At 38.6% G+C, this 21,516-nt stretch overlaps 1 protein-coding gene across 5 annotated transcripts in view; it reads left to right on the top strand.

The window, feature by feature from the left end:
* Positions 1 to 10,562: 10,562 nt before the first annotated feature.
* CNTN1 (contactin 1) overlaps positions 10,563 to 21,516 on the top strand; it is a 368,487-nt gene continuing 357,533 nt past the window's right edge. For 3 of the 5 annotated variants that reach the window (XM_086713642.1, XM_086713644.1, XM_086713643.1), the window contains exon 1: positions 10,563 to 10,713. The gene's annotated coding sequence lies outside the window, so the exon portion shown is untranslated. The remainder of the gene's footprint in view (positions 10,714 to 21,516) is intronic. The other 2 variants (XM_086713647.1, XM_086713645.1) reach the window with 2 other exon arrangements.

Genomic DNA, 21,516 nt, shown 5'->3' with positions numbered 1-21,516 from the left:
AAAGAAAGAAAGAAAGGAACAACAAACTGAGTTTGGTTTGAGATGAGGCCAGAGAAATAGGGAGGAACCAGACCATTTATAATGGGAAAGTTGGACATTCACACTCTAATGCAAGGTCTCTGCAAAGTATCTGGTGGGCACGTGATCTAAACTGATTCCTGTTTTTAAATGATTACTCTGATGATTTGACAAATAGCTGGGAATGGAAGGTGAGAGACCAATGATCAGGTTACTGCACTAGTCGTAGAAGAAGGGAATGGTAGCTTCAGAGTGGCAGCACTGTGATACATTAGAATATGATCCGGAGGATGGTTAATGGATATTAATCAATAGAGGGGCACCTTGGTGGCTCAGTTGGTTTAGTGTCAAACTTTGGCTCACGTCATGATCTCATGATTCCTGAGTTCGTGTCAGGCTATGTGCTGTCAGTGCAGAGCCTGCTTTGGATCCTCTGTCCCCCTCTCACTCTGCCCCTCTCCCCCTTGGATTCTCTCAAAAATAAATAAACATTTTTTTAAAAAAAGAAGTTATTAAATAAGTTAAATCAGTTAGTGAGGGAAAGGGGAGAATGGAGGATGACTTCTACATTTTGGAACTGATCATCTGATTGAATGTTGGGAAAAGAATCTAAACAAATTGGCATTTAATGTTGCAGCATTTGTTGCTGATACACTGTAGCGTGGTCACAGAAGGAGAAAGGAGGAATGAGAAAAAGCTAAACAGGGGATCAGTGGGAAGTTTCCATCTTCTTCTGTTGCACCTGCTCACATTTACAGTTGAATTTCACCGTGTCGTCAGGATTCAGCTGATGGCCCAGGGACAGTTGCTACTGCTGTAACATGCCCAGTCACGTCATCACCAAGTCTTCTCTGAGAAGTAACAGGTAAGATGAGGCTTGAAAAATCATAGAAGTCTCATCACAGAAGAACCAAGAGAAGAACCTTTTAGAAAAAAGGAACAGCACTGAGTTTGGCATTCGAGGTCAATCAAGGCCAATGTGGGCTGGGGCATAGTGAGCAAAGAGCTGAGTGGTTTGAGGTAAAGTCAGAGAGGTAGGCAGGAGCCAGACCATTTGTAATGGAAAAAGAGTTGGACATTCAAAATTGCAATGCGAGGCCATTATGGAATTTTAAATGTGGGAAGGACTATGACAGGAGGGGACTCAGAGTGAGAGGCCATCCCAGAATGGAGTAATCCTGTGTCCACAACCTTGGATTTTCCTTTCAATTCTGTTGACCTCTGCAAACATCCTCTCCAAAGAATTGTGCAACACATGAAAAACTCCAGGCTTTCCTATCATTTTCAAGCCTACACTCTAAATGAACCACTCTTTTTCCTTTTGTAGACAACCTGCCCTATGTCCTATTTCTTTGAGTTCATTCTAGAAATTTGCTGCTCAACAGAGGACTTCTTGGGAGTATAAGAACTACCCACTTAGGGGCGCCTGGATGGCTCAGTCTGTTGAGCGTCCGACTTCGGTTCAGGTCATGATCTCGCGGTCTGGGAGTTCGAGCCCCGCGTCGGGCTCTGTGCTGCTGACAGCTCAGGGCCTGGAGCCTGCTTCAGAGTCTGTGCTTCCCTCTCTCTCTGCCCCTCCCCCACTCATGCTCTGTCTCTCTCTGTCAAAAATAAATAAACATTAAAAAAATAAAAAAAAAAAAAAGAACTACCCACTTAACCTAGAATGACTAATAAAGTTGTAAACAGCAGTAACAGCATAGAAAATATTCAGGCATTCAGGTCAACTGGAAAGGGGGGGGAGGTGAGCAGTTCCTAGTCATGTATACATGATTGACATAAATTTTAAAAAATATATATCAACTTTCTTCAGGTAGGCAACCAGCTGGAGAGGAATCCAGGCTTTGAGCCAATTTTATTGCAATGTCAAATGGTACAGATTTTTGGAAAAATGAATGACTATGTCCACATAAAGGCTAAAGTAAACTTTCTTTTAAGTAGTGCTTCCAATTTGATAATTGGATAGCAGCAGAAAGCTCAGACTTATTGGCAGTAGGTAATACTTCATTCTTAAACTGTACTCTGTTTTCCTTATGTGCTGTTTGTGCTGCATGTTCCCCCTACTATTACTGAACACCCAAAGGAAGGGCAGGACTAATGGAATGGCATTTCTGACCCATTTTCTTCAGAAACAAGCAAGAATTCAGAGTCCCAAAATTTGAATTTTACATATTCTCTAGTTGTCCAGATGGATTTATAATTTTCCATGTTTTTATCAGCAAATTGCCATATTTCTTCATAATGAAGCTTCAAGTTTATACCTCATTAAGGTAAAAAGTGATATATTCTTTTCATTGCTTTTTATTTGTAATGAAGAGAGATATACCAACAAATGCATACAATAAAATGTAATAGAATGATAAATTTATGTGTAAAGTGTAGAAGTGCAGAAGTGGCCGTGACTGTATGTTGTTATAAGAGAAGAATTTGAGTTTCACAAAATAAATACCAGCTAACAGTGTTTTAGAGGATAAACAAGAGTTCACCTGGCTGCAAGCAGGTAGGGAGGAGGGAAGAATAGATCCCAGGTTGAGAGAACAAGTGTGAAGACAGAGTCAAGCAAAAAACATGGCATTATGGGTGCTCTTTCTGGGGGTTCTTTTTCACAGGCAACAAAGATTTATCGAGTACCTATCATGCCCCATGGACAGGCACGTGATGATAAGTAAGCACACAGAAGTGAACAAAAGAGTCAGTTTAAACCACAGTGGAGCTTAAATTCTGAAGGGAAGGGAAGGTGGCCATATTCTATAAGACAGTCAAGAAATCAAATGAGCACAAAAAATATGTAGCGCAGTAGCTGATGAAAAGCATCATGGAGAAATATGGAGGAAGTTAAGGAAATGGGAGTTCTGAGGTGGGGCATATTGATTTTAAGTGAGATGATCAGGGGGAGGCTGATTGAGAAGATAACATTTTAATAAAAATCTGAAAAAGTGTTCACACTGGAATTGAGGAAGAGTATTTCAGGAAGGGAGGCCAGCAAGTATAAAAGCCCTATGATTAGAGTGTGCCTCATATAAGGAATAGCAATAAGGCCAATGTAGTTTCCAATCTGTTTTTCGTCCTCTTTATGTTTATGCTTTAATCATAATCAAATCTCAATTATTGAGCATGCCTTGCTATTTTACATTATATCTTGCACACTTTTTTCTAACTAGGAACATTGTCTTCAGTTCTAGATACTGACAATTCTTCCTGTAACAATATACCTAGATATCATCTCTATTTCCTTTTTCTCTCTCAGATATATTAAGGTTCTGTTTTCATAATGTTCCTTTGTAACTTATAACAAGGTAATTATTTCAGTTTTGGACATTTTGAGTTTGATATGATTTTGAATAATTGAAGAACAGAAATTAAGTAGTAAATTAATAATACCACACAATAATTTGCTAATTTCTGGGTAGGTTTCTTTCCAACTATTATCTCTTCTAGTTTGTCGTACATTTATATAATGAGCATGTATGATTTATTAAATTGTGTTCAGTCATCCAGGAAACATTATAGGATGAAGATTTGTGTGTATATAATTTATTTGGGAAAATACCCATCATGGACAAATTTTCTTTTTTGCCCTTGAGCATAACTATAATAGCAGTTTAAAAATCCTAGTCTCCTAACTGTAATATCTGCCTTTACTCTGAAGTACGAATCTCACTTTTTTTTTGTTTTTTTGTTTTTTGTTTTTGTTTTTCATTTTGTTTTTCTTTTTGAGAGGCAGGCAGTGGCAGGGGGAGGCAGGTAGGTATAGTAATTTTAGATTATATCCTGGAAATTGTGATGAGACATTAACCAATTTTTTATGTTTATTTATTTATTTTGAGAGAGACAGAGACAGTGCGAGTGGCGGAGGGGCAGAGAGAGAGGGAGAGAGAGAGAATCCCAAGTAGGCTCCACACTGTCAGTGCAGAGCACGACGCAGGGGTTGAACTCATGAAACCTGGAGATCATGACCTGCGTCGTATACTTAACCAACTGGGCTACCCAGGTGCCCCGCGATTATACATTTAGTGATTTTTGGATTCTGTTGTGTCTTTTTGAAGAGCATGAATATGTTTCATTTTTTTGTTTATGTTTTATTTATTTTTGAGAGACAGCATGAGCGGGGGAGGCACAGAGAGAGGGGTGGGGGACAGAGCATCTGAAGCAGGCTTTGCAGGGACAGCAGAGAGCCTGATGAGGGGCTCAGACTCATGAACTGTGATATCATGAACTGAGCCAAATCAGATGCTCAACACACTGAGCCACCCTCTTTGTTTGTTTATAAGGCAGTTAGCTAGGATGTCCTCCAATTCTGAATTCTCTCTCCTCTGTGCAGTTGAAATCTTTGCTAAATTCTCATCCTAGTTTCCTGTGGCTGCTGTAACCAATTACCACCACAACAAAACAATTGCATTTATCCTCTCACTTAAATCCACAAAAGGTCTTAAAACAATAAATAATATTCTCTCACCACTGTAGAATCCAAAATATCTAAACTAGCATCACTGGGCCAAAATCAAAGTGGCCCAGCATGGCTACACTCCCTCCAGTGGCTCTAGGGAGAATCCATTCCTTGCTTCCTCCAGATTCTGGTGGCTGCGGGGGTTCCTTGGCATATGGCTGCATCACTCTAATTTTCAAGGCCAGCATCCTCAAATCTCTCTCAGCTCTGTCTTCATTCACATCACCATCTGCTTTGTGTATAGTAAAATCGCTCTTTGTCTGCCTCTTACAAGGATACATGTGATCGCATTTAGGACCTGGTTGGATAATCCAGGATAATCTCAGGATCTCAAGATCCTTAATCACTTCTGCAGAGACTTTGCCATATAAGGTAACATTCACAGGTTCCAGAGAGTCAGGGGTCATTGTTCATCCTACTACAATTCTTTAAACTTTATCTATACTGTTTGGAATCTATCCTGTGTATATATAGTTTAGGAGTCAGCTTAAAATCTGAGTACAGGGGACATGTACCAAATATGCAAAAATTGGCATTATAAACAAAGTCTCAACATATCACTAAAAGTTGAAATCTTTTTAGAGTATTTTTCTGACAAAGATAAAATCAAACTGAGATTTTGAAACAGAAAGATAAGTAGAAAACCTTAAGTGGCTATCAATTAAATGATGTACTTCTAAATTATCATTGGACTAAAAAAGAAAAGCAGAGATTAGAAATTATTTAAACTGACTGATAATAAAGATAAGACATAGTAAAACTTGTTAGATACACTAAAGCAGTGCTTAGAGAAAACAGTGTAGCCTTAAAGGCGATATTAAAAAAAGATGAAATGCTGAAATATTGGTGGCATCAATTCCCACTTCGAGAATAGAGACAAGGAACAAAGCAAAACTAAGTAAGAGGAAGGAAATAATGGAGATAAGAGTGGAAATCAATAAAATAGAAGACATATACACATTACAGAAAAATTAAAAAGCCAAAATTAATATTTGAAATGATTAACAATATTTCTAAACACTGGAAAACTAACAAGGGGAAAACCGCATAATTTATCAACATAGAAAATGAAAATTGGAAAAAAAGAAAATGACAATTGGATTATAAATACAGATCCAATATACATTAAACACACACACAAAAAAGGATTTTATGAACAACTTTAGTCCAATAAATTTGAAAATTTTGGTGAAGTGGAAAATCCTTTCCTCTGTATCTTTCCCCTTGCTTCTTTTGGTTGTTTTGGGGGATAGGAGGTATATTTGGGTAGATGACCTTTTATAAAGATGCTGATACCATATTATTAGCAAATAGTTTTGCATCACTCTGTTGTGACACATTATAGCATAGCAACTGAGGATTCTGTCCCTACCCTCTCAGCTATTTTCTAGTTCAGAGTGGAACAAAGGTCTTCTGTTGTCTCATCCCATGTCCACTCCAGATGTGAAGGTATGCATCATTTCAAGGACATACTCAGTAAATGAAATTTTCAGTGTTAGTGGCTGTTAGGAGAGAAGGGAAAGGACATGTTAATTAAGGTTGACAGTGGAGTTCACTAATAATAACTGACTGCTTACTCTCCGTGAATAACAGAGACCAAGCTACAATTTAACAATTGAATTGAGCATCGTCCTTCCCCATGAGTTTCAGGAGGTGAAATAAATTGGAGGACATATTGGCTGACTAAGGGGTAACATGCCTTTTTGTTATATCACACATTGGTTCCTATTATGCAAATGGGGCAATTTTAAGGAGACACAGTGGATTCTCCTGTGAAACAACGGAATCTGTGTGAAGATATCCTTGCAAATATCGGCATGTGGCTTTCTATAAATCTGCCCTTTTGGTGCACAGCAGTCATTGACAAAACAAAAGGAATTCTAATCTTACTGTTAATCTCCAAAAATACTGCAGTAGCCCGGGGCTAAGTAGCAAGCTGCTGCTGTGGACTGTATTTCCAGTATGCAGTATTTGAAAACTATCTTCTCAGCCTCTTCTGCCAGCCACATGGTACAGTGTGTGTGTGTGTGTGTGTGTGTGTGTGTGTGTGTGTGGCTGCGCGTGTGTGTGCATCGCTTTGCAATCATTCCCTATTGGCTATGTGAAAGCTAGGTCAGTGGGCTGATGTGATCTTCTTTGAGACGCTGCATACTGGGTTTAGCATGACTCTCTTCATACTAGTGGGCAGAGCCTCTGCTGTCTTTCTGCTGTGTTTAGTTTGAAATTTCTATTGGAAAAGCCCCTTTTTTCTCATTCTCCCCCTTCTTTGCTACAACAGGCTATGCTAGCAACTGTTCTGGGAAGCTTCGGAGTGAGGAAATGGTGGGTGGAGCAGAAGAGAAAGAAAAGGAATACATGCTGTGGAACACTGTACTGCTGCTATAGTTTCCTTTCCTCTCACCAAGATTTAATCACTGGTTGGAGGAAATTGGAATGTTTCAAGAAAGAGGGCCAAGGCTGGGTGGAAGAAGGAGGGGATGGATGGCAGGAGAATTCAATAACAGGGCCAAGGGAAGTTTAGCAATGTAATATCCAATAAATTGTGCCGTGGAACTCTGCGAGTGATTAGGGAATCAGAGCCAGCCAGAGAACCAGGCAAAATGTTCCTACTGTTTCTTCTAGAGATTTGCAAATAGGTTCTATCCCAGGCTGTCAGTGGGGATTCAGACTGCTGTTTCTGCGGTTCTCTTTTTCCTCACTTGAGGGACAGTATGTGCTGGAGGCAAACTGCTTAGCTAGCCACCCATTTTCATCAGCTTTCTTTGTACCTGAACGCCAGCCCCAATTGTTCTGATCCCAGTCTTCTGAGGCAGACCCCAAACTTACAAGCAAACTTAGTCTCAGCTACTTATTATGTCCTGCTTAATTTCCACTTAAAGTGGCATGCTCTCATATAGTTTTATAGATGCTGGAAGATGGGTACACTGTTGGGTCAGAATTTTTTGAAAATGTCAAAAGGATGGGTGGTTCGGGGAGGAAAAAGGGCAAGAACTCTGGTGGGAGATATACCAGACAAAGTTATTGTTTGTTATGCTGGTAAAAATAATGAAGGAGTCGCCCTAAGATCTGGGTTCTAGACTCACATTTGCTTCTGAGTAGGTGCAATACCCTGAACAAATTATAATAATTGATTGTCTCCTTCACAGACTAATGGTGGAAATTGATAGTTTCTGAACTTCTTTAAACTCTCACATTTTGGGGCGCCTGGGTGGCGCAGTCGGTTAAGCCTCCGACTTCAGCCAGGTCACGATCTCGCGGTCCGTGAGTTCGAGCCCCGCGTCGGGCTCTGGGCCGATGGCTCAGAGCCTGGAGCCTGTTTCCGATTCTGTGTCTCCCTCTCTCTCTGCCCCTCCCCCGTTCATGCTCTGTCTCTCTCTGTCCCAAAAATAAATAAAAAACGTTGAAAAAAAAAAGTTAAAAAAAAAAAAACTCTCACATTTTATAAAGCATATATTCATCTGTAAGTATATATTATCTCCTATATACCAAGCATTAAATACGTAACTATTTTTTAATTACCTTTACTTTCAAAGGAATACGTTTCCTTGGCTACTTTCATTTCCTGAGTTGTGAAGTGGAGCTGATAATGATTCTTCTGCTTACTTAAGAAAAAAAAGGGGGGCGGGGTTTGTCTGAAAGTGATCTGAAAAATGTAAAATGTGCTGTAGCAGATAATTTTGATATATTCATATACATAAGAACATACTTATTCCAGGAACAGAGGGGGAGGTGTTGCTCCCTGAGATAACAAGCAATAACCTGGAGATAGTTTGTTTTATTTGAAAATATAAGAGGTGCCTGATGCCCAGATAGAAATTTTAATTATTTTAATACTATTCCCAAATTGTATGTGTGCACACACACATATGCACACCTAGAGAGCTGTAATTATATCAGTAAATATACAGAGTAACACTGTATATTTAAAAAATAAGTATGCTCCATGAGAGCTTGCCTACCTCATTCACCACTATATTTGTGATAGCAATATTTGTTGAAGAAAGGAATGAATTAAGGAATGAAAGAATGAGGATAGCAGAGATTTCTTTAATATTCTTTTCACTTCCAATTTCAACTCTTGTGCTAAACCCAATGTTCAGTTTCTTTCCTTGATATTTCACCTTCTCCTCTCTGCTTAAATTTAGGGGAAGATCTGCTAGAGTTCATCGCTACTCAAAATTATTTAGGTTTAGGAATTGAAAGATGTTAGTGCTGAAAATACATATGCCTGGGGCACCTGGGTGGCTCAGTTGGTTAAGCGTTAGACTCTTGATTTCAGCTCGGGTCAAGATCTTACAGTTTGGTGAGTTACAGCCCCACTTCAGTCTCTGCCTTGACCCTGTGCAGCCTGCTTGGGACTCTTTCTCTCTCTCTCTCTCTCTCTCTCTGCCCTTTCCCTGCTCGCGCTCTCTCTGTCTCCCTCAAAATAAATAAATTAACTTAAACATATTAAAAAAGGAAATTACATATTCCTTACTACAATATTTTACTATCTTTATTGCTTCCTGTTCAATGTATTATTTTTCTTTAGTTCCCTGGCACCTAACACAGGGTGTGGCAGAGAATAAGTGCTCAGTAAATGCACTAAGTAATGAATGATTGGTCCAATTCAATGGAACAATTGGTGTGGGTCCCTGGGGTGGAGACACAAACTAATGGGCATATTATGTGGAAACATGGCTGAAAGGTTTTGAAATTTCCCATTGCATTTTTAGTTATTCCCAGTCAGTGGTAAGTTAAGTTCCCAGCATAAAAGCCATATCTATTGTTCTCTGTAAATTATCTCTAGGGTCCTTTCCCACTTCCAAGTACATTAATTTGAATCATCCAGTTTTATGAAGAGAACATTTTATGAAGAGTCTCCCCTAATAGTAATAACAACCATAAGCACTAAGCTAAGAGCTTACACTTATTTAGCATTTAATAACAATGCTATCTTCTCTCACAGTTGTCCAGTGGGCTGTGTTATGCTCAGCACAAGTTAAGACGGCTACTTAATTTAGGTGGATGAAGAACTTGGCTATTTGCAAAAAGGAGGTAGGCTGGAAGTGAGACGATTGTTTTCTAATATGGCACTAAAACAAGACACCTCCCTTCCCCCAATTTTATGGTACTCCTTCTATCATTTTCCCCACTTAAGAATTCTGTGGGCTGATTCACTGATTCCACCCGGCCAAATGGCAGAGATGAAAGATGGGAACAAAATGGTTTTACCCTTGCTCCCCTTCATCTAAAAGGCAGGTTTGGGATTACCTATGTTGGGGTTGGCTTAAGCATCCTCTGCAGCCTCAGGGTTTGAGCATAAAAGGAATGAGGGACTAATATCAGTAGAAGAGAAACAGATCCATTATCAGTCAGTCTGGTGGTGATTAAGACTTCCACCACCAAATGAACTGCCCAAAGCAAGTTCCTTATGCAGTTTGGCCTTAATTTCTCTCTTTTAGTCTTTCAGGAGAGGTTATTATTGCAGCGTCTTCCCATTTAAAGCACTGTTCCCACCAGGGAATATTTTGGAGTCTCTCTGCAGTACAGAAGAAATAGTTCAACCTTTATTCCACGGGAAAAACTACCGGGTTACATGTAGGCAAAAAAAAAAAAAAAAAAAAAAAAAAAAGGAAACTTGAGATAAACACAACCCTCATGTCTTTTTATTTCTTGTGATTTTTTTTCACGTCAATATACGTATTTCTTGTATTTTGCTCCATTCTTAACTGAAGTTCGTGCTTCCCTATCAAGGCACTGCTCCTGATATTTTCTCCTGTCAAATTTCCCAGAGCAGATGGTCCCTTCAGGGAAGCTCTGGAAAGTGCTGGGTGTCTGGTGCTGCCTGGCCCTTCCCTCCCTCTTGGGGCCTCAGATGACAAGCCATCAAACCAGTGTCCCTCCTCTGAGGGGTCCTTGATCCTTTGGCAGCAGGGTTTGGTTCCAGGGACTGCAGAGACCCTTTGCAGTTGGGCTTAGCAGCTACCTCAGTCCGCAGCAAACCCTGGTCTGGGGTGAGAGTGGCATCCCACCTGCCCAATGAGAGGCGCGGGTTTCTCTCCGGGGCCCGCCCCGCTTTCCCCGCGGCCCCAATGACCGCTCTAAAAGGCCCGGCTTCTGCTGTCAAGTAGCTAGGCAGGGCTCCGCCGAGGCTAGGAGGGGCGCCGGGTGCGGAGATGCGCTCCCAGGTGTTTGCAGCGGAAGTGGGAAACCTGTAGGTTATGGTCCAGCCGCGCGGCGCCCAGGCGAGCAGGAGCACAGAACAGGTAGGAGGCAGGACTTTTCCTTCTTTGCAGCTCGGAAAAAGAATGCGTATTTTCGTGCTACTGTTTCCTGCCTTCCCCTTCCCCCAGCTCTGCCCCGCCCTCGTCATCCCCAAATTGATGTGGTCGCCGCAGCTCTGGTCGCGAAGTACGGCTGGAAGGACTGGGATGGAGGTCGTCTGGGTGCTGCTGGGAAGGAGGGGCGCGGGAGCCCCGGTGACGGGCGGGGCAGGGCAGCAGTGCCCTGGGAGGGGGGACCGAGCCCCCATCCGCGTCTCGTCAACTTTCCTCCCGGAGGCTTTGGCCGCCGCGGCGGGTGTTGCGCCCTAGGAAAGCCATGTCGACCCGCAGGGGAGGGTTTGGATGTCAGCAGCCGGGAGCCCGCAGGTCTTCCTAAACCGGGAAGGGCTTCTCCTTCTCCCCACGCCTGTCCGCACCCACTGATTTTCCCTCTCGACCCTTGCGTCTAGACTAGCACATCCCTGCAAAAACTGGGAATGACTGCGCCGAGGGGAGGAAGGCACTTGTTTGTTCCCCCGCTCCTCTGTGAAGAAGTGATGCGGTGGGGAAGAAATCCCGCAACTCTAAGGGCATTTACCGATTAATTATGCCTCCAGTGAGAAAACCTGGGCCCTTCTCCCCTATTTACTGCAGGCCAGGGAGGGGAGAGACAGGAAAGCTTCGCCTCTCTCTTCTAGTCTGTCGATGTCCATGGGGACCCACCTCCTAGCCTGGTTTCTAAAAAATGGGTTTATGCACAGGGATTCCCAGAGACTCAAGTAATTGTACCCGGATGGGCTCCCCGCGGCTGCGAGGCAGCCTCCCTGGATGACCGCATCTGGGTAGTAGGTGTTGGCCCAATGCCGGTTCCTGCCGGAGTCGGATTGCTGGAAACAGTAGGCAGAAGAATCGCAGGGAAATTAGAGGCTGCATCACTCTAGGGAAGCGATGACACCCTGCTTTGAAAATTATTGAAAAATTGGGGTGATGGGGAAGAAGGAGAGAGGAAAGCTGCAACCTTCTCTCGTTTATTCATGCCAAATACAGCATGGGCATTTGCATGTGTGCTTCTGTGTGCACATCTCCAAGGTGGGGCTATATATAGCTCGTTTGCCTGCTGCTGAGCAGGCTGCCTGGGCCTTCTGAAGCAATCTGGAAGCACTGAGTGGGAGGGGCAAAAGGGAATCAAATTCTCCACTGGGGGAAAAGCCTGAGAAGATGTGCTCAGACTGAGGAAACCCTGCATGAAATGATGTTTCTGTAACATGTCTGAAGATCAGTATTTCCAGATATTATTTTGAATACATCCTTAGAGTGTGCTATTTCCCTGAATTTTTCAGCTATACAGTGTACATATGAGCCTTACCAACCTGAAGTGTAACACACATATGAAATAAATACATATCATATCCAAGATATTTTATTAAACTCATCAGAGCATAATGGTTTCTATATGCCCTGCCTTCCTTTTTGGGTTGTAAATGTATTTGGATGGTAACTTACAGATAGCAGCATTTGGAGAACTGGGGGAAAAAGATCCACCCACCTTGCAAGAGGTAAAACTAAGGGACCTTTGGAACCTTTGAAGTTGGTATAAATCTATTTCTTTGTACAGATTTTACTTGTGGATCTGATATTTAAATGTGTGCTGCTTTTTCATATCTATTTGCACTACACGGACTTTATTTTATAAATGTATGTGCATTTATTTTTCCCATTGCCTGAAATTATTTAATCCTGATGATAACTTTTTCATTTTCCTGGATGAGAAAACTAAGATTTAGAGGACACCTGTGATTTGCCTAAAGCTTTCTGAAATTCCACTATTTCAACCCTAATATTTCAACAACCTACTATGAATTATATTGCATAGCAGTTTCCCTTCAAATAGAATACCTCAGCTTCCTGTGATTTTTGGTATTGATAACAAAATTTGCTCAATGTTATACCAGTGACAATACAGGCCAAGGTTATTCAGTTATCCAGGCACTCGGTCTTATTTATTTATTTGCATAGCCATTTACGTATATCTGATTTGTCTTCTAATTGGGCAAGGAAGTACTTTGCAGAAAAGGACCATGACCTATGTTTTTGTATACTCCACAAAACTGAACACAGTTCTAAGTAGCCTCAAAGATTCTTGTTGAGGAAACATCATACTAAGGAATGATTTGGAGCAATGATTTAGGGATAATATATTTATCCTATATATTGGAAGGCTGTGTGCTGAGAACTACTTTTGGAAACTTCCCTTAGCTTTTTATTCTCTCAAAAGGAGTAATGGATGACATCAGACATTTCTATATCCTTCCACAAAATAATTGAATTCTCCAATAGGGGTTATGGCTATGTATAAGTTATTCTATATATTTTCTCTAATCTGTGCCCCGTGAGACAAACTAGAGGCCAAGTTGAAACAGATGATTTATACTTTTCTATACAAAACATGCAGTGTTAGATCTCTATTAAAAGAGAGATCAACAATGTCCATCCATTTTTATATACAAATTGGCCACAGTTTACATCCTAGCAAAGAACCCATTCTAGGTCACCAGTAAGCTCTTCATTAAGTCCAATGTTCATTTTCTTTTACTGGTGTACTGTTCATTTTTCTTCCCCTCTGAACTGCCATTTTCCATATTCTCCATCTCCTCATTGATCTTTTACTTTTTGATACCACCAATGATCTGATGTGATAATTTTTTTCTAACTTTTTTTCTAACCTTTTCTTTGTCTTCCTCTTATCTCCTCTTCCTGCTTCAGGTTTTCAAGTGAATTCCCCCAGTTGATGCAATTTATTTTATTGGGAACAAAATTCTCTCCTGCATTTCTTTTCTCATCTCTCCTCCATTAGCCATTTCAAATTACTAGCCTAGCAGCTAAGCACGCAGGCTTTGGAAGGAAGCCTACTTCTGCTATCTATATATCATTATGCAGATAAGTGAATGTCAGTAAGTCAACTGGGGATTATAATAGCACTTACCTCAGAGTTTTTTTGTGGGATTTTTTTTTTTTTTAGTATTAAATAAGATAATGCGCACAACACTTTTAAAATAAGGCTTGGCTGTAGTCATTACTCATAAATAATAGCCATTAGTAGAAGTACTGTTTAAAGTTGTGATAATATACATAGTAAAAACTTTTTTTCCCCCCATCAATAGTCATCACCCTTCAACTGGCTTTTAGCAAAGCATACCACAGTTTTCCAGGTTTCTGGTTTGTGATTGTTTTTTTTTTCAGACTTCCTTCCTCTACCTCCAAGTGCCCACAATCTATTCAGTAGTTAATTTATCCATTTTTATTCTGATCTCCAATCTGTATCATGTATTTTTCCCAATACCAGTGTATATGTCATTGCATGCCTTGGATTAGTACAGGAGGCAATTTTTCAAATCTCCCAATGTATGTTTTTCTGTTTCAATCTAAGATGTCACATATTACTGACACATTTTAATTTTCGTTATTGATTATGCTCTTCTTTGCAACTTTTCCTGTGCTTTACTTCATATATTTATATCCATAGTGCTAACTTTGGAGCAAGGACACTTAGGTTCAAATCCTGAGAATAGGACTTACCAGTTTTGTGACTTTGGAAATGTAGCAGGAGGAAGATAGATTATTATTTTGTTATGGTTGTATGAACAATGTAGTGTATAAAATGGCATTCAAAAGTATACCTATTAATATGACACTTAAATAACACTTTTATAAAGAAATACAGATTTTTTCAGGAAAAATTGAAAATGAAAGAAAATTCCACCATGCAGAGAAATCTACTCTGAACCTTCCAATTTTATTTCTGTGAATATACCTAGGTATTTTAAACATACAGTTTTAGAATTCAAGTGAATATTTATTTTTATATTTAGCTTTATTTCCCACTTAACATCATACCATAAACATTATTTTATTTAATATTTTTACTAAACATTTTTTTAATGGCTGCCACCTATTCTTTTCTATAGATAGAGGCTTTAGATTGTTTCCTGTTTTTTACATTTATAGAAATGAACATGGGAGTGCCTGGGTGGCTTAGTTGTTTAACCATCCAACTTTGGCTCAGGTCATGATCTCATGGTTCCTGGGGTTGGAGCCCCTTGTCACGCTCTCTGCTGGTAGCTCAGAACCTGGCGCTTCCTTCAGATTGTGTCTCCCTCTCTCTCACTGCCCTTTCCCTCCTCATGCTCTGTCTCTCTCTCCCTCTTTCTCAAAAATAAATACACATTTAAAAAAAAAAGGAAATGAACATGATTATACATTAACCTTTGCAATTTTGACCATTTCCTTATAATAACTTCACAGATATTACTGGGTCAGACATGTAAATATTTTCATACTCCTAGTGCTTGTTGCTAAATTGTTCCAGGGAAAAGTTTATGCACAAATTGATACCCAGTGTCAACTAATTGGGCAAGATTCTCATTAACATTTGGTATTGTGGTTTAAAAAATTGTGACTACGTTGATAGTAGAAATTGTGGATCTGGTTATTCTTTTGAATTGTGTTTCTATGATTCTGGATGATTGTGAGATATGTTTTCATGTTTATTGGCTCTTTGTATTTCTTAATGTGTGTATTTGATTTGACTTTATTGGGTTATGTTTTTCTTAACTTGTTTCATAGAAGAATCAATTGTATACTGTGAAACTTTTCTTACTGTTTTTTTTTTTTTTTTTGCCTTTTACCTTTTATGTTTTTGGACATATAGAAATTTTTAATCTTATTGTAGTTTAACCTATAAGTCTATTTGCAGTAGTATTTCTCATTGCCTTAATGTTCAGAAAACTTTCTTCTGACAATTGAAATTAAAACGCACATTTGAGGGTGCTATTGGCTGAGCTTGTTTTATTCTTTGAAGTGGGATTTGGCTTACATATATCGTGTATATATCACTGTGTGAAATGGCTCCTGGGGACATATAAAATACCCTCTCACTCTATTAAGATCCCATTATTATTTATGTGGCTTTCTCATGAAGTGAATAGTATCTTAATTCTTTCTGAGCTACTGTTGTCCATTTCAGAAGTGCCACGGGGCAAAACGTACTATGGAAGATATTAATGACCAGGTTACTCAGCCAGAGCAAGGCACATTGTTTGCACAATTATCTGAATGACTCAGGCACTAAATCTGCTTTTGCTAGGATTATCCAGATGGTCCTTAATTCACTGGATAATTGCTCACTCCTGTACTTGATTTTGATGATGTAGACCTGTGTCATTGTTTTCCTACAGTTTTATTTGTTACTAGTCTCTAATACTGAGAGTTGGTCACATTCGTTTATGAGAAGCAGTTTCCTTGGTCTTTAAAGAACGTATGTATTAGAATTATGCAAAGCTTTGCAGGAAGGTCAGTTTAACCAGTTACAAATGGTGTGATGTTTGGCAAGTTACTTAATCTCTGTAAATCTTTCTTTCCCATGTAGGAAATGAGGATATTCAGAGTTTAGGGTCCTTACGTGAGTCTCCCTCTCTTCTAGTCTTCTTCTCAAGCACATTCTCCACACCATCATCAGTTATCTTTCTAAAACCAATTCCATCCTGTGTCTCCTCTACTGATAGTAACATGCCTAAAGTCCTTTGCATTTCACCTAAAGTTCTGTATTAAATGGTCCCTGATTAATTCTCCAAGTTCATTTCTTTATTACTCTAGTCTCTTCCATCTTCAGTCCCACAATGCCAGTCACACTGAACTGTTTGCATTTCCCCTAATGCATCATGTTTTCTCTTTTTTCCCCAAACATCATTACCTATCCATACTCTCTTCTCTGCCACAAATGACCTGTCTCCTTTCTGCAGTGTGACTGATCTGCCTAACATTTTCAAGGCTTAAGTCAGCTGCCACATTCTCTAGGAAGACTTCCTGAACTTCTAGGCTGAGTTTGGGGTCCTTATTTAGTGCTTCCATAACAACCTGTAGATACCCCAACCATAGTACTTACTATACTAAATTGTAACTGATTGTTTATGTCTATTGTCCCCACTGTAAGCCCTAAAGGATAGAGACCATGCCTTCTTCCTTTTTTAGGTCTAGTTAAGGCTCTGACATATAGTTGATACTTAATAAATATTTTCTGAAGAAATGAATAAAGGAAGGTTAAGATTCTTGTTTTCAGGATTTCAATGAATAAAGGATTTGTATCACTACCTTGGAAACAAACAACTAAAAACTAGAAGCTATGTCAAACTTCACCTTTTTTTTTTTTCAAGAATTAATTTCCTGGTTGTGTTGATTTATACAAGATACATTAAAAAGAGTCCTTTAATAAGCAATTTTGACATGAAGATTCATGCCTTGGACACTGCATAGACACTGAATAATTCCCAAATGCTAAACCAGTAGGTAACTCTCTTTTAAAATCTACATTTTAAAAAGAATAAAAGATGTGTGGTTGCATGGATAATGTACATATATATTTAGTTTTATTGGAACGAATATTGACAAAACGAATCCCCCTCTCTTCATTTAATAAGAGGCCTTCCATTGGTGTGATCTCCAGAAGTTTACAAAACATGGTTACATTCATAACTGCAGTTTATCCTTTGCAACAATTCTGAAAGTTAGATGGAAAGGCATGATTATTCAGACTTACAGATAAGGAAACAAGCTCAGAGAAATAAGTAATTTGCCTAAAATCATGTTAGCTAGTGGCAAATCTGGACAAGAAGTAAGGTCATCTTACTTATAGTTGTTTGCTTGGTGTATCATGGTTAGCCAAAACATCTCTCCTCAATGCCAGCCACCATTCTGCCCACGTCTGGGACACTGATATTATACTGAGACTCTGGAACAATCCAGTAAAAATTCACTGCACTAATATTTATAGACAGTTTTTACTTTGGTTTTTAATGTCTGAGATGAAACCTACTGATAGGAACATTGTGTCAAAAATATTTTAAAGTCTTGTGTATATTTGATTATTTAGACTAGATATGTTTATGTGTGGGTACATATTACATTTATAATTTTTTTTTTTTTTTTTACTTCAGGACGTATTTCTTTTTTTTTTATTTTTTCTTTTACTTCAGGATGTATTTCTTTGTTTTTTTAATTTTTTTTACATTTATTTATTTTTTGAGAAACATAGAACACAAGTTGGGGAGGGGCAGAGAGAGAAGGAGACACAGAATCCGAAGCAGGCTCCAGGCTCCGAGCTGTCAGCACAGAGCCTGACGCAGGGCCCAAACTCATAAACTGTGAGATCATGAGCTGAGCCAGAGGCAGACATTCAACCGACTGAGCCACCCAGGCATCCCAGTACATATTTCTTTTTATTTCTGGCAACAAGTACAATGCTCTTCACACATGTCTTCTTTACTAGAATTATTAAAATACCTTTTCCAGATATTCCTTTTTTTCCATCATCTCCATGTTTTCTTTATTGTATTTTTTTAAAATATAATTTGTTGTCAAGTTGGCTAACACAGTGTATACAGTGTGCTCTTGGTGTTGGGGGTAGATTCTTGTGATTCATTGCTTACATACAACACCCAGTGCTCATCCCAACACATCACTTCCTCAAGGCCCCTCACCCATATTCCCCTCTACACTGTCCCCCACCATCAACCCTCAGTTTGTTCTTTGAATTTAAAAGTCTCTTATGGTTTGCCTCCCTCCCTCTCTGTTTGTAACTATTTTTCCCCCTTCCCTTCTCCCATGGTCTTCTGTTAAGTTTAAGTTCCACATATGAGTGAAAACATATGATACCTGTCTTTCTCTGACTTATTTCAATTAGCATAATACCCTCCAGTTCCATCCACGTTGCTGCAAATGGCATGATTTCATTCTTTCTCATTGCCAAGTAGTATTCCATTGTATATATAAATCACATCTTCTTTATTCATTCATCAGTTGATGGACATTTAGGCTCTTTCCATAATTTGGCTATTGTTGAAAGCATTGTTATAACCATTGGGGTACAAATGCCCCTATGAATCAGCACTTCTGTATCCTTTGGATAAATTCCTACTAGTGCTGTTGCTGGGTCATAGGGTAGTTCTATTTTTAATTTTTTGAGGAAACTCCACACTGTTTTCCAGAGTGGCTGCACCAGTTTGTATTCCCACTAACAGTCCAAGAGGGTTCCCATTTCTCCACATCCTTGCTAGCATCTGTTGTTTCCTTAGTTGTTAATTTTAGCCTCTCTGACTGGTGTGAGGTGGTATCTCAGTGTGGTTTTGATTTGTATTTCCCTGCTGATGAGTGATGTTGAGCATCTTTTCATGTGTCTCTTAGCCATCTGGATGTCTTCTTTGGAAAAGTGTCTATTCATGTTTTTTGCCCATTTCTTCACTCCTTTTCCAGAATTAAGTATACAGTATTCACATTTTCAGTTTGGTTTAGCATGCATTATATATAAGCTTGGAGAATCTAGTGAGTCAATTATGTTTTTCAGAATTAATGAAAGTATTGAAAAAGACATTTATGAAAAATAGATGGATACTTACCTAGAGCATTGAAGTAGCCTAGGTTGAAAATTAAAAATACTGAGATATGAGACTGATTTTTCTATTTGGCTTTTGTAAGCAATGTGTTCTCTGTAGTCTCACCTCAATTATTGATGACAAAAACCATTTATTGAGTACTCACTCAGTGTTGGGCTTTGTTTTAAATGTGTTCAATGTGATTTCTCCTAACTTAACCAATCCAGTAAGTGGATTTTGTGTATTATTTTTACTATTCTTCAGATGAGAAAGATTAGAGATATTAAAAAGCTAGAATTTACACCCAAGTTATTTAACTCCTAAGGCTAAATTATTATTAGGCTTAACGCGTTTCCATGATATCCGATTTTAGTTTTCTGTGAGTCACATTTTAAATTTTCTCCATTTTAGGTGACCAATATCTATCTCAAATAAACTTAGTATCCACAGAAGAGATTAAAACATTTTAGAATGAACATATGTTCGTTCTAAATATATGAATTCTAAAACATTCATAACATTACATGTTTTATTTATGGGTATCATATAAACAAAGTGGTCTTCTACTATAGTGATTTACGTGGGGCAGTTTCCCAAACATTAAGTGATTGCAATGTGTTTTTTAAAAATTTGTTATTTTAACTTAGATCTATGCATCAGAAGTATTTATGCATTTCTGCCTTAATTTTGCTTCCTAACACCAGGAACCATAAACAGTAATGCTATCTTAAGGCATCTAATCTTATAGTATTTAATTGTCATGGTTACAGAAATTACAGATTTGCTATCTATAACAGACAATATTGCCTGCTAAAATATTACAAATGATATTTATAATATTCCAGTTTGGGACTCAACTTGCTTAATATAACATAATTTTATGTCAGATAAAAATTCCCATGGCATAATATTTTTATGCAATAAATATACTATATTTTAATTGAAAACCTTTAAAAATACCTACTGGATTGATTGACTATATTTTTGCATATGTTATTTAAAAAATTTTTTAACACATTCATTTTTGAGGCAGAGAGAGACACAGCATGATCAGGGACGGGGCACAGAGAGAGACACACACAGAATCCAAAGCAGACTCCAGGCTCTGAGCTGTTAGCACAGAGCTGGACTCAGGGCTCAAACTCAGGAACCTTGAGATCATGGTCTGAGCCGAAGTTGGACACTCAATCGACCTAGCCACCCAGGCGCCCCAGAATATATTATTTTAAAGATCATAGCAACTCCTTTTTGGTACTAGAAAATTAACCCAGCTTTTTAAAAAAAGTTGTTTTTAAATTTTGGCTTAGGCACAAGTTGAATGGCAATGAAACTAAGGCCTTTGCTTTAAATAAAACATTGTATTGTATAGTTTTGTTTTGTTTTACCCTTTTAACTAAAGAATAATAGAAATACAGAGAAGTGTCAGTTAAATGAGCTGAATGAGAAGTACAAAGTAATTCTACCCATGAAATCAACACTCCATTCAGGATGGAGAACCTTGTCTGCACCCAAGAATGCCTCTTCCAGCCCCTCCCAATCACTACCACCTTGCTCTTCCCCGAAGGTAGACTCTATTCTGACTTCAAGACCATAGAATAGTTTTTGCCTGTTTTTGAAATAAATATAAACAGAATCATATATTCTGCAATTTTTTTTTGCATCAGATTTATTTTGTTCAACCTTTTGGGTGAGAAATATCCATGTTCCTGCATATAACAGTGCTTCATTTTTCTTGCTCAATAGAATTCCATCTAATGAATACTTCAGAATGTACATATCTGTTCTGCTTGTTGGGCATCTGGGTTGTTTCCAGTTTTGTATTATTACCAATAGTTCTTCTATGTACATTTGTATTGTACATGTTTTGTGATACGTAATTACTGATTCATAGGCTAATGCTACATAGAAATTGTTTGCTTTTTCCCAAGTGGTTGAGCCAATTTCCAAGTCGAGCCTGTGGTGTATGAGATTTCAAGTTGTGGCTTAGCTTTACCAACACTTGCTATTAATAGTGTTTTTAACTTAAACTACCCTAGTGGCAATGGATACCTAATTGTGGTTTTAATTTGCATTTTTTTATTAATAAATTAACACCTTTTTTATGTGTTTTGGCCATTTGAATATGCTCTTTTGAAGTGTCATTCAGAAATTTTATCCAATTTGCTATTCAGTTATCTTTTATGTATTGATTCATAGGAGGTTCCTTATATATTTTGAATTTGAGACCTTAGAAAATGTTTGTAAATATCTTCTCCCACTCTATGATTTGCTTTGCCACTCTTAATGTTATCTTTTATCAGCAGCTGTTCTCAGCTCTAATGTAGTCCAGAATTAGTATTATTTTGGTCTTGTTTAATAAATCTTTCCTATCAGTTACGGAGAT

Source organism: Puma concolor, chromosome B4 (assembly GCF_028749965.1).
Source record: "Puma concolor isolate L17-30 chromosome B4, mPumCon1.1.hap2, whole genome shotgun sequence".
NCBI classification, from domain to species: Eukaryota; Metazoa; Chordata; class Mammalia; order Carnivora; family Felidae; genus Puma; species Puma concolor.
This window is presented reverse-complemented; position numbering and strand designations above follow the sequence as displayed.